General features: G+C 36.0%; 1 long non-coding RNA gene across 1 annotated transcript; it reads right to left on the reverse strand.

Annotated features, from left to right (window-relative positions):
* Positions 1–8,241: 8,241 nt before the first annotated feature.
* LOC132050205 (uncharacterized) lies at positions 8,242–11,104 on the reverse strand. The gene is made up of 2 exons (XR_009413286.1): positions 10,838–11,104; positions 8,242–10,448 (listed from the first exon to the last, which is right to left on the reverse strand). It is a non-coding gene; the product is annotated as an uncharacterized LOC132050205 (long non-coding RNA).
* Between the last annotated feature and the right edge of the window lie 3,769 nt (positions 11,105–14,873).

A 14,873-nucleotide genomic window follows, 5' to 3' on the forward strand; every position in this document is an offset into this window, starting at 1 on the left:
GGCACCTGTTTCCTATAGTCCTTGTCTAACAACTTTTTACCAACGAACACCTGTTACACAATAATTGCAAAGGTAAAAAGATGTAAGAACAACAAAAACTAACCTAAAGAACTAAAATAATGTAATGATAAATCTTGATAAACTCTGGTTCTTTGTCGACTTCAAGTTGGCTGTCTTAAGACAAAGTATTGCGCTCACTTAGCCTTTAATTAATTATTGTGATTTGTGGTTGTGGTTAAGATCCAAAGCTTGTTCGTATTGCATATATATAGAAGTACTTGTCTCCCTTGAATTGTTAAGTCCAACCAAGTTTTGTTTTCATAAATGTTCCCAAAAACCAAACCTTGTTTGACTTGAATCTTCCTTTTCTCCTTATATGTCCGTCGGCTAATTGTTTCCGACTTTAATGCTTATTCCATGTTGATGAACTTATATTATTCATTGAAATATTATCATAACTTGAATCCAATCTTTCATTGAATAAGAATCGGTCAATATTTTGTCTTCTCTTATGACGACATGCAATAACTTTTCAGTCTCTAGTTGTGTGATAGCAAGGATAAGTTCCTTTGAGCAGTTCGTTTTTTGATATGACTGCTTTACTAAATCCTTTGGAGATCTGCTTGGATCTTTCATTCTTTAATTCCTTTCTTATGTCTCCCTTGATGTTACACCTCGTGGTTTTGTACTTTGAGATTCTTCGTGCGTCAGTTGTTCTAGTCTTGAATACGGGGGTTATCAACGTTAAATGAGATTAGACGAGGTTATCTTATAGTTACAAAGGGTTAAGTTCATGTTTAAGTTCATGTTTAGTAAGTATTGGAAATATTAAGGGTTGAACAAATCGACGAGAATATGTTTCGGGGAAAAATGGGCTTTACGGTTCGATATACAGACCGTATAATTTTTACGGACTGTATATCTGGCTGACCTCCACCATAAATTGATTCCAGAAAAGGGTGAACCACTGGTGGGATTTTACGGTCCAATTATACAGATCGTATAATTTTTACTGTTCGTAAAGTTGACCGTAAATCCGAGTCGGCCCAGATTTCTTTTTAGTTACATATATCTGAGTCTTACTCATTTTATTTCAATTTCAACATTTCCCAAGTTCTTGAGAGCCCTAGAACCTTCTTCCAAATATATTTAACCAACCCCAAGTGAAATCAAAGATCAAGAGGCAAAAATTAAGAGATTCAAGTGTTGGGAGGCTCACTAGGGTTTGTAGAATCCAAAAAAAATCCTTTGGTGTTGAAGTTGGGGTTTCATTCAAGTGGAATAAATTGATCCAAAGCTCATCCTTATATGATAAAAGCTTAGTTTTCATATCTATTTCATGTTATTGAGAATGCTTGATTGTTGAACAACTTGATTGAGGAAAGAAGGTGGAAGAGGGAGTTCAAATATGGATTGGATGATATTGTGAGGAGTAGACTAACTTGAGTTACAATTGTTAGAATATTTTAAGTGTAATCTTGTTGTGAAGGGTAATAATGATGATGGGGAGGTGTTAAATACAAGTGTACAAGGGGTTGTGTTGAAATTGTTGATATAGATTTATTATGAGAATGAATTTTGGGATTAAATTGAATGTAACTACTTGATTAAGGTATTGTGGATGTTGATATTGTTGTTTGGAAGTTGCTTTGTAATATGGTGGAAGTCGATGAAATAGAGGAACTGCTGCCCAAATTTCGTTAGCTTGTCAATTATTCTAGTTTGAACTTAAGAGTGTTTCTAAGACTTAACCTTAGTATGCATCCTCTTGAATGTGGATTTTTCAGACTTCGGAGGAGAACGTTAAGTAAATAAGGAGACAAAAAGGTATGTAAGGCTAACCTTTCTTTCTAAAGGCATGATTTCTTTATCGTGAATCCATCTATGATATTCATAATGTTCTAATTCCTAGAAGCGCTAGAAGCTCACGATTCTCAAAGTTCCTATGATCTAGTTGATCTTGTTCATCATCGTTGACCCTTTAAGGAAAGATATAGTGATGATGATGATGATGATGACGTTGCTTTTACCTATGCATTCATAAACGTATATACATATACGGCTATGTTGTAACACCGAGCTTATACAGCCGGGTATGATATCTGTTACGCACACACCACTGCAGTTGGGTACGGATAACACCGAGCCTTATTATGGCCGAGTATGGATTACACCGAACCTACATGGTCGGGTATGGTATCATTATATGTATATGTATATGTATGAAAGGTTTTCGTTAGAGAAAGGTTAAGTAAATATGATGAATGTCTCAAAAGGTATAAATGGTTCTTCTATCTTATGTTATCCTGCATGTTTTTATCATATTACTATTCGTGCCTTACATACTTAGTACATTGTTCATACTGACGTCCTTTTGTTTGTGGATGCTGCGTTCATGTCCGCAGGTAGACAGGGAAATAGACCAGACCTTTAGGCCGTTTCATCAGAGATTGCCTGAAAGAGCTCCATTTGATTCGGACTTGCAATAGTTGGTATTATACTTTTGGTGTACATATATGGGCATGGCGGGGTCCTGTCCTGTCTTTACGATTTTACATACTCTTCGTAGAGGCTCGTCGACAGATGTGTATAGCTAGATATCTCTCGCCCTTTGTCGGCTTATATTTTGTATATCATTTTGATAGTCTTATCGGTTTGTGCATATATGGGCATAGTTAGTGATTTTTACATAAAGGCCCCTACTTTCAATGAAATTCGTGTTATTTGGCGCATGGTAATTATGAGTTAGCCATGTGGCTCACCTGGATGTTATTATGAGGATAAGAGGTGCTCGGTAGCTTAGCTCCGAGTGCCCATCATGGCCCTCTGGTTGGGTCATGACACGTGATTGTCATAGTTTACATTGTTTGTCAAATCAAAACATCAATGTAAGCTCATAGTCTATCATTGTGCTTGTAGCTACTCATCAATTTCCCCCTTTTGATGATGACAAACAGATTGCAGCTTCATATATCGTTATGCCCCCTTTGATCAGCTTCCTTCAATCTTCTTTAGCTCTAGATCAAATCTTCCCCCTTTGGTTGTGCTTCTATGTTGACAATCTTTATTACACCTTGTAGTTTTATGCATTTAAGATTCGTCGTACATTAGCTGTATTAATTTTGGACACCGAAATTTGCTTTCGAGCTTGTACGAGGTTCGACATGTTTAGCTTATGCTTAAAAGTGTTTAAGTTCATGTTGGGTAAGTTACAGAAGGATTAGAGAATAAGTGAATCGAAGCAGAAAGATTTGTTAAAAGTTGTTTCTGGAAAGTATAGAATGTGGACCGTATAATTGAGATATGGTTCGTATTTTGACATATGGACCGTATTTAAGGATTTTAAAAAATTTCAGAGAAGGCAGTTTTGGAGAAGGTATTATACGACCAACTATACGGACCGTACATCTATATAATGTTACAACTCGTAAATTTTCGCGTTGGTTGTGGTAGAGGTAAGCTAGCATAAGCCGGAGAGGTCATGGAACCCTTATAAGGGTAATGAATACTTTTAACAAGTTTTAAGCAAGTATCTAAAAGTTCCGGTATCAAGTGAATTGAAGAAATTAAGTTTGTCGAAACTTTGGGAAAACTAGGTAGAAATCTAGAAAGGATTTTTGGTCCAACTTGAGGGAGGCATATCTCTCAGCATATGAGGAGTTAGGGGATGCATAAACTATGTAAATTTAAGTTCAGAGTCTTCTTTCCAATGCAATTGACAGATTGCAAATCTAACAAATACGGCCCGTATAAAATGATACAATTTGAGATACGGACCGTATAATTTATACAGCCCAGAAATACAATCAGTATAAAAAATACGGCCAGTATAATGTTATGTTAGTAGAATTTTTCAGAATTTAAGTATGACGACCCCTCTTCATTTTTTATCATTTTAGACATAACCACAAGTCCTAGAAAGCTCTGGAGACCTCTCCAAACATATTCATACACTTCTCCAAGTAGGGTTTCAAAGTGAGGTTTAAATTTAACTTCTCTCCTTGAAGAAGCTTTGGGTGAGTATTTTAAGGTGGAGTAACCTTGGAATTGAAGTGTTCTTGCATTTTGAGGTAACATTCCATCTTAGTTTCTTATTTATGAGTTTGTTTGGTAATTATTTTAAGATTTAAGGAGAAGAAAATTGGAGAAAAGTTCAAATATGAATTTGATGATATTTTGAGTTGTAAATTACCTTGAGCTACAATTATTAGCATGTTTGAGCATAATCTTGTTAGGAGGGATAATAATGATGTTAAGGAAGTGTCATATACAAGTGTATAAGGGGTTGTGTTGAAGTTGTTGTTATGGATTGATTATGAAAAGAAGTTTTGGGATTAAATTGAGTATAATTTGAATGTAATCTTTTGATTATGGAATTGTTGATACTTTATTGTGGTTTTGGGAGTTGTTTTGAAGTTGGAGGAATTAGAAGATATAAAGGAAATGTTGTCCGATTTTCGTTGGCTCATTTATTAGTCTAGTTTGATCTTATAAGAGTTTTAATGGATTGAACTTGGTATGAATTATCTTGAATGTAGATTTGCAAGTTCAGGAGGATAAGCGCTAAGTAAGTTAAGGAGACGATAAGGTATGCAAGGCTATCCCTTTCTTTCTTTTTGGCATGATCATTGTGAATCGAACGTACGCGTAACGTTAATCCATAATGACTCTACTCTTAGAGTTAGGAATGATCCATTTGATTCATGCTCCATATTGCTATCTTTAGAAAGTCTTGTTTAGAACCAGTTTGGCCTTTAGAGTCACTTGTACTCCTATCATGTTTTATGCATTGCATTACATTCATATATACATATGCATCTATAGAACCGAGACCCCTCAGGCGCTATATGCGCGTATATTATGTATTATCTATATATGTATATATATGTATGGGGTATGGGGAAGGTGACGGCGTTATATACGCACTGCCACCTGATCAGCTGGTCATATATATATATATATGTATGACCTCATACATGCATGCACAGTATATATGCATATCATTAGTCTATAGAAACAACTCAGATGTACAGTTTATTTTCTCTCTTATGTTTCATGTTACTCTCATGTCTCTATTATGCTTTTCATGCTTTACATACTCAGTACATTGTCCGTACTGACGTCCATTTGCTGGGCCCGTTGTGTTTCATGCCCGCAGGTCTTGAGATACAGGTTGATGGATCTCTCAGTAGGATACCAGCTCAGCAGGCAGTGTCGTGGCACTCCACTTGCTCTGTGAGTCAACATGATTGCATATGCATTTGCATGGGTATGGCGGGGCCCTATCCCGACCACATTATGTCATATACTCCAATAGAGGCTTGTAGACAGTATATACGGTTAGATGTATGTGATAGTCTTGTCCAGCTTGTATACTTGGTTTCAGCTGGACGATGTGTATTATCTTTGGGCTTGTGTCCCACACAGCTTATGATATCTGTTAGTTAGCATTATGGCCCATTCAGATATGACTATGAGATGTACGTATGTTTAGTGGTGCTCGGTAGGGCCGGAGTGCCCGTCATGGCCCATCTAGCTTGGGTCGTGACAATCTTCCCCCCCTTAGAACCAGCTCCATGTTGTTCTAACACTACAACTTCTTGTTAATACAACTAAGGTTCATGAGGTTTGTAAGCACGTAAAAGTTTACCCTCGAGTTCAACAAGTTTTGTAAGCTCACTGAGTCAGATAATGCTTTGGCATTTACCTTCCATTCATTGCAGCCTACTAAATGGCTAGGTTGCATGATTAAGTATGATGGCTTACTTAATCTGCTAAGGACTAACCTTTCACTCATTACAAACCCTAAGGCGGCTAAGTTATATGGAACTCGTAAAATCATTTGTGTCCAAAAATGTAAGGAATAGGTTCTTGCTCAGGACATTTTTTTTTCCAACCTTATTAACATGATCTAATTTCCAAATCCATGAAAGCACCTACCCCCACCCAGCAGGTGAACCATGCACAACCAATTAAGCCAATTTTAACAAGTATATTTTGCGGAAAGAAATAAATAAAGTCATTTAAGAGTCATAACAAAGTCTCATATTCATAATTATGCAGAATAAATACAACAACCCAAAGCCAGTGTCACAAGTACAAGAATTACTAGGATAGCAATTATAAGTCTAGAATATCATCTGAATACACTATCCCAATAAAAGATAAGATAGAACAAGTGAGAGAGAATCCGGTGCCACAGATCAGCTAAATCCTCCAAGACAATCTCCTTAATGATCATAAAGCCTCGAGCTATATTAGTGCTAGGGACAGGCTCTACAGACAAAAAAAATGTGCAACAAGTGTAGAGTGAGTACGGAAAATCAACATGTACTCAACGCATATCGTCGACCGACCTAAACTAAAACAGAATATAGGGTTGGTCTTCGAATGCTTACCTCCACATTTAAACGTCGTTAGTCCAATCACAATAATAATGATAATCACAGGTTTCCATCCTAAATATAAGAGGTCTCTAAATCCACAAGTTTATCCAAGAAGGCAAATAAATAACTAAATATGATTCGACCAACAAATAAACCAGTCACCCAAACACAAAAACAATGAGATGAGGTGTTATGCAATGCCAGGCCTTTCCATCTTCGATACACACACATTCAAATTTTATGAATCGTGACCCATGGGGGAATCGCGAGGTCCATACACCACCTGGAATTATTTCCCTTCGGGTTTCTAGCCTCTTTCGGCTGTCAAATCATCATACTCAGCCTGTAGACTCACATTACCTGTCTCTAGCCAATTTGGCTTATATCATTAGCATCACTGGGTCAGGAACCATTTCCCCTCGGACCTTACATATGTATCCTCAAATATGCACGAGATACCATATAAAGCACGAATAAGAAATGCACAACAATAAGCAATAAAGACTCAATCTTTAGTTGTTTTCCACTTTTAAATGAGTATTTCGGAGTGATGAGAACACATAATCACAAGATAGGTAATAAACATAGAAATAATAAGCAAGGGATCTCATGTGCCAGTCATGAAACACAAGTCAATCTATGTTATCAACTAATGCCCAAAGCATGACATTCAGATCGGACTATACAATGTAAATAGATCCAAATACTAATAACATGGCACCAGTACCCTATACAAGTGTTTGTCACCACACAAGTATCGCGAACCCCCTTAGTTACCCCATTACTCCTGTTACGGTTCTCTTTTACGCATGTGCATAAAAGCTACTAAGAGATTGTGAACTCTATTCGAATTTTATATTTTTAGAGTCGCCACATAATTTTATAAAGGGAATTAGGAAAACCGAGTTAAAAGGGTTTAGTCAAACAAAAGCTAAATCATTTTTAAACTAGAATTCAAGGTAAGGGTTTTGGTGATCCCCTAGAGAAGGTTTTAAGCACCTTAGTATTAAGGATCTGTAGAATACGATTGACCTACGAGCTTCAATATGTGATTAATTGTGATTATGTGCTAAAATATTTTCTTACTTGCAAAAGTTGTCATTTCCATATCATAACCCCATCTTTTGGAAAAATATATATACTAAGGAAAAAGAGTCGCTTTCTTTAAAAATGTTATATGGGGGTTGGAATCACTTTATTTTCGGACCAAAACACACTTAAGATTCTCTCTTAAGTAGAGTTTCTACTAATTTGGCCTAATGTTATGATTTTGTCCCTTATAAGTTGTTTATATAAATATAGAAAATAAATGGAGTATTTGAAAAAATAAAGATTAGGTTTTATATATATATATATAAAGGAATTTTCCTTACTTTTTATTCCATTCTTAGCTCAAAGCCGTTACTTCAAATCAAAGTCCAAATATATCCTCTCTTATTCTATTGTCTTAAGGTTTGGGGTTTTGGCCCCAAAAGGTTTTGAAAATACCTTAAGTTTGATGAGTTTTGAAATCCATGTCATACTTGTACCTGTTTTTTAGGAAATCAGTTTCTTATCTTGTCGAAATTGGTCTAAGTATGCAAATGAAGCCAAAATAACTTGAAATACATTTTTACTTTTAGTCCGAGAAAATGGTCCGTTTAATTTCTAGTTTTTTGACGGTTGAGGCCCAAAATTAGATCCCATTTCAAAGGCGTTTTACACATGCATATATCACTAATCCCCAGTTTTAGAAAATACTTAAGAGACTTTTTAAAATCCAAAATTTATCAATTCTATGCAATAGTTATCGTAACAGTGTCCAAATTTTTGAGAAAAAAAACATTTGAGAAAATCCTAATTTTTTCTACACGAATTTCCTAAGTTCTAACCATGAGGTTTCAATAATCAAATAATATTCATTTACATATACGAATATATATATACAAATACATAAATTAAAAGGAAGAGAAGAGAGTTTAGGCTAGTGGGCCTATCGAAGCCCACTAGTTGCCATTTTCACCCATGGTTGAGCCTTCAATCACTTTTCAGTTTGGACTCGATCAACAAAAGAGTGTTGGGCCTCTGGCCCAATAGGTTTAATGCAAGAAAATCACCCAAGTGGCCCACGTCAAGGTCCCATGCAAACAAAGAGGGGAAAAAGGGAAATACGGTTAGAGAGGCCTCTATACTTATTCATAAAATCAAATAAAGTTTAAGTAAGAAGATAACACTGTATATAAGTCATATATCTATATATATATGACATTTACTACGTCTACACATTCGTGCTTCAAAGAAAACAGACGCAACAAGGCCCAACACAGACTACAAGTTAAAAGCATGCAAGCCCAAAACACAAAAGATGAAGGAAAAGAAGCCTAATACTAGAATCAGATAGGATAGGCCTAATAGAATACATACGTAGGAAGATTAGGCCAAAAGACTCACCACAAAGTATACAAGACAAAACTCACAAGTTAATCTCAATGATATGCAAGGTATATCCCCCCTTATATGCACCAGAGTGTATATAGACCATATATTCCTTGTATATCTCATGTACATCAGCATAAATATCGACACAGAATCAAAACAAAAGGGGAGCGTAACAGAAAAAAGCTTAAAGCCACGTCTAGATGCAACAGGGTCAATTTATCCTCAAAATATGCATATAAAGTCTCATAAGGCAAAAACGGGGCAAAACATGTCATATTTTTCAATTCTCAGAGGAGAGTTTATGCTAGCCTTTGAAATTTTAAACAAATACATAGAGGACAGGTTCAATTTCAAGCAAAATAGGATAACTTGATCATATATGAATGCACGTTAGCATACATAGACAAAAAAAAAAAAGGACACAGACATAAAGGAGCATGACTGGTCATTTTCACACATAAAGACATACTTTCGTTTTAAAGAGTTATGAACTACCCCAACTTACTTCCTCCAAATTCAGACCTTTGTTTTAAGAAGTGAACACTCAGACTAGGTGATTGAATCCTAGCAATAGTCTCAAACTGAACATAAGAGAGGGGGGGGGGGGTTAAAGTAAACATAGGATAGGCACCAACAAGCTACACAGATATCAAGGCATACCATCATTTCAATGTTTAAAGTAAGTTCTAGATAAACATTAAGTGAACAGGCAGATTCATGGTCTTATACACATATAGACAAATAGGTGTTCAATTCATTTAGACCTATATTGATCCTAAATCAGTTAAAGACTACATGGTGTTACAAAATGAGCTAGGTAGACTTCCTAACAACAAAATGAGATTATCCTAATTCATGGGAAGACCATTCCTAACCTAAACAGACATTTAGAAAGATATGCATAGTTACATTTGACAGTTTTTGCCTTGTGTCACTAATTCTCTAGTCATCTAAATCATAGAATGTCCCCCTCTAGATTGAAGCTGAATAACACACACATAGGAGTAGCAGGCAAAAACTTAACACAGTTCAGACTTAACTAACATGGACATGAGGATACTAGTTGGTTCCATTATACGTCACACCTTCTTTGAATGGGATTAGGCCAAACTTAACCACCTAAAGTCAAAAGAATTCAATCCAACCTTTAAGCATTTGACCTATTCAGGCTTAGCATACTAGTGACTGATTTACCAATAGCTTAAACAAACAACCATACCAATCCACCATCAACTAACAATAAACAGAAATCAAACTAAGCGAACCTACATGCAATAGATGATTAATCTAACCAAAATAAAGGAAATCATGCTAACACTACTACCACTTATCAACAGTAAACCAGAACAATAGAAATGCTTGCATAGGCAAATGACTAAGCTAAAATTTGAACTAAACTATCAATCGACCATACATATAATCTACTGATTAAGAATAAGCATATTCATGCTAATCAACTAATTAAGAACATAGCTAAGCTGAACCAAACCAAAACAAACTACCACGAACACTAACATAAATTAAGCTAAATACATAGAAAAAAACATTAAAATACAGAAATGCACAAAAATAAACAAAAGGAAGAAAATTTACCTTTTCTTTGTGAAGCTTAGGTCGAAAATGGAGTTGGAAGATCCTTTCTCTCTAAAGCTCAGCCGTAAACAAAGACACTAAATTAAAAAATTTAAACTTGAACCTAATTAATCAAAGGTTTTAGCAAGTAATGCTAAATCCCTAGATAAATTAGGTATTTTGCTCAGATTTGAGACTTGAATGTATATCGGTGTGAATGTGTGTGTAATTATGAGATATGGGTTTCTTTACATAGAACCCCAAATCTGAAGGTTGTGAAACCCTAATTCGATGTGGGACAAGTGAGTTTTGGGGGGAATTTCTCTTGAATTCCCCCTCAAATCAATTTTAACCAATCAAAAAATCGAGATTCAAAATCACATACAACAAAACCCATTTAAGATTTCAGTCCATTTGACCGTGAAATGCAGAGAAAAAGGCAAAATAGTAGAGGGTTATACCTCGTTTAGTTGGTATTCGGTGGAGAGAGAGAGAGAGAAAGCATTAATTGCTTTGCTCCAAACGGTTGAACAACACTGCACCAAGCAATTTTGCACTGCAAATTTGCCATTTTTGGCATGTTGACACGATGAGAGAGGAGAGAGGACAAGGCGGCGCCTATTGTTTCAATCAAAATCCTTATTCTCTTCAACAAGAAGAGCTCATGGTCTGTTTGGTGCGTATATGTGGGTATATGTTTGTGCTGATGGAAGGTTGGGCCAGGTAGATCCAATTGGACTGGACCTGGCTGAGAAAATAAGGGGCGGGGGGGGGGGGGGTGTACATGTATATTCGTGTATATACGTGTATAAAAGGAGGGATAAAAAATGCCACTTTTTCACAAATAGCCTAAATTAAATAAAGTCGCTTAATTGAAATCTTTACTTATGACCACATTATAACCAATTGACCAATTAGTTAATTTAAAATATGGCCATGTGTGTAAAACGACCAATTTTACAAATTATAATCTCAATTAACATATAGTAATCAATTTCAAATGTAGGCACAATTAAGCCAATGATTAACTGTAATCAATTTGAGTCACAGAAATGCAAATGTAATTTGCAATAGATAGGTAAAATAATTATTTCATTTAACTAATCAATTTTCCTGAATTAACGGAGTAAAATATTTTTCAATTTGATACTTGATAATTTAAACAATTAATTGAATAATTGTTTTGAGTTATTTTCTGATTAATACTGAAAAATACTTGTAAATTACTTTAAATGAATTAAAATATACACTTGCAGTTATTTTGCCAAAGGAAAAGGCAACATATCATCTAAATAATTTTGTAAAATCATTTTGATTTATAAAAATACATATTTCACTCCTTTTGAGATTCAAAACCTCCGAATAATTAAATAAAATTATTGGAGGTCAAAAATTAGGTATCAACAACTGCTACTTCGGTGTTCGAGGATGGCAGGCCCATCCCTGATCATCAAAATTTGACAAACCCTGATTATTGGCTGACCAATTTCAAAATACCTCTATTTTTTTTTTATGCAATTTCCAAATATATAGGCTGACCCTAGTCTCTGGGTTTCCTACATATCTCAAGCTCTATGAGAATTCAGGTCATTTACAGTTCGATTCAATTAGACATCTAAGTGAAAGTTCAAGCAAATTTCAAATTTTTCAATGTCAAAAATGAGAAACCCGGTGTGATTTGTTGGAGTGTGACTGACTCTCTGGCACTGAGTTCGCCTACATATCCCTGCTCTTGGAAATCAAGTCACTTATAGTTCACTCGATAGGAGGAAAAGGGTATCCCTTATGCGGGAATGCCTTTGTGTCTTTTCCGGTGTGCGCCTGACCGGTTGCAGGATTTTTTTTTAAAAGAAAGCAAGTAATTCAAGCAAATAAAACAAATTTGTGATGCTGAGCACGGGGTGGAGCGATCTTCCAATAGCTCGTCTCTCATGGGCACCCTATCTCGATCGGTTGCGCACGAAAAAGTTTCATGTTTGCTCCGCTCACTTCTGGGTCTGGTTTGATCAGCCTGCTTCTCTTCTTGGCGGCTGCTAACTTACTCCCATCTGCAGGGGTGACGTTGTGGTTGACCTCTTGGTCTTGTTCCTTTTTAGCTACAACACCTCGTACCTTTAAACTAAGCTACGTTCATGATTCAGGGGCTTAGAAACCAAGATGGGAAGTGTTGGGATTGGAAATTTTGCCTCAGATCAGTAAATTTGATTTCTACGTCAATTCTACGGGCCGTACATTTCTGTACAGGCTGTACATCTTGAACGTACCTCATGGGGGAAAATCAAAAGTCACTGGAACGTGACATTCCAGGTATGGCCAACATGTACGAGCCGTACTTCTAGCTGTACTTTGTGACTGTATAATTTATACGAACCGTACTTTCAAGCCGTATCTCATTTCACAAAAATCATGGTTTCTGGAAATTGTCACATGAGGTACGCCCAGATTGTACAGGACGTACAATATTGTATGGGCGTACATGTTGGCCGTACATTTGCTCGACTCAGCAAAAGTATAAATACGAAACTTGAGTTCTTTTTCTTATTTTTCTTTCTCTCCAAGCCCTAGAACAAAGTCTTCTTCTCCCACCATCAAGATACACTAAGATAAGCCTATTCCAAGTCTTTCAACTGAAGTCTAACATGTGTCCATGATTTCTAAATAAGAATCCATTGCTCCTAACCTAGGGTTTTCAAGAAAACCCATCACAAGGATTCAAGATTTGGGATTTTGGGATTCTTCTCAAGTTCAGACCATTAGTTACAAGTTTTGAAGCATTAACAAGTATGTTGGGTTTCTATCTACATGTGGGAACATCATTGTTCTTCCTCACGCCACGTTCTTCCATGATTATACGAAGTTTACCAAAACGAGGGTTCTAGACATGTTCATGATAACCCTAAGTACATGTACCATGATATGCCATGTTGGCTTTAGTAGTTCGTCATTGTGTTCTTAATATTCCCTTTTGGTTATTGAGAATGTGTTTGTAATCCATGAAAACCCATACTTTGCATTCCATGGGTTCTTAAATGCAAGATATGAACTTTTATGTTTATTTTCATGAACTTCTAGATACTTCCATATTTTCATACAAGTTATACTATATATCTATCTTCGTGTTATAATACAATCAAGAATCATGTTTATATAATTCATGGGCTAATAAGCCAATTATATCCATGTTCATGTTTTGGGAGTTGCACAGATTACCGAGAAGGTTTAATACCTGAAACTACATATGCGCAGTACGATAATGATCGCAGCGCCCAGTTAGGATGATTCCTTCATGTTTAACCATTGCGGATTATTGGATCCATTCATGCCAAGTTCATGTCTTGTGCCCCGGCAAGGTACACGATGGCTTAGCTGATCAGACAGAGATCACACACCACATGCTTACGTGGTGGTTAAATGTCGGTTATACTAATGCTCTCCCACGGATATCTTTACAGACTTAAAATATTTTATTCATGTTATACATATTCATGTCAGATGATATTCATGTTCATGTTTAGCTTACAAATACAGTTTTTGTTTCAGTTCTGTTATATCATATGCCATGCTTATTTCATTCAGTTGCTTTACATACCAATACAATTCAAATATACTGACGTCCCCTTTTATATTCTTGGGGGCTCGCATTTCGGGACTTGCATTTACAGACGACGATCGGCCTTGTTATGACCTTGCACGTATCAGCTATTGGTGAGCCCCAGCTCCCAGGGGCCTTGTCTCTGTAAATAGTTTAGCAGTCAGACTCATGTCAGAGATTTCATAGACTAGAATAATTTAGTTATGTCATGTTGGATTTTGGGATCAGCTTGTTATGACCTTGCACGTATCAGCTATTGGTGAGCCCCAACACCCCATACTTGCATAGAAGCACTTATCAAATTTGAGCATAAGTATGTTGAACTATGGCTAAGTAAAATAACTTTGAAGTATAAGAGACAAAGCATTATTAAGTATATTTTATGAGTAAAGGATACATATGAGGAATTCCAGAAGGTCTTATAAGGAATTGAGTGGAAGGAGCTGAGTTAGTATGACTTTAGAAAGAGATAGGCGTTACTTTGAACAACAAGAGCCAACTTGGAGAAAGAATATCTTTTAGTATATGAGGAGTTTTGAAGTAAAGCTAAAGGCTAAGTTGAAGTTCATGAAGTCTAGTTTCCAACGCAAAATACATCTCGTCGATACGACTTCAGAGTAGAGAATTATGGACGTTTCAAGTCAGGCTGGATGTTATACCCCGTACTTTGTACGTTGGAATATTCTAAGTTGGTTGCGACAAGTTATGGACAAGACTATAAATTTTCGATTTTGTTGATTTTTGTTTTAATGCACAAGTTGCATATTTATCTTTTCATTGGCATGGAGTGTTAAGGGTAAAATTGGAATAAGGAAATTTGGGGTTAAAAGTGAATTATGAAAAGTTAAGCATTTCATGAGAATTTGGGGCTAGAAGTGAAATTTTGAGAACTAGTATTTCATGAA

This window comes from Lycium ferocissimum, chromosome 3, assembly GCF_029784015.1.
Source record: "Lycium ferocissimum isolate CSIRO_LF1 chromosome 3, AGI_CSIRO_Lferr_CH_V1, whole genome shotgun sequence".
NCBI lineage: Eukaryota > Viridiplantae > Streptophyta > Magnoliopsida > Solanales > Solanaceae > Lycium > Lycium ferocissimum.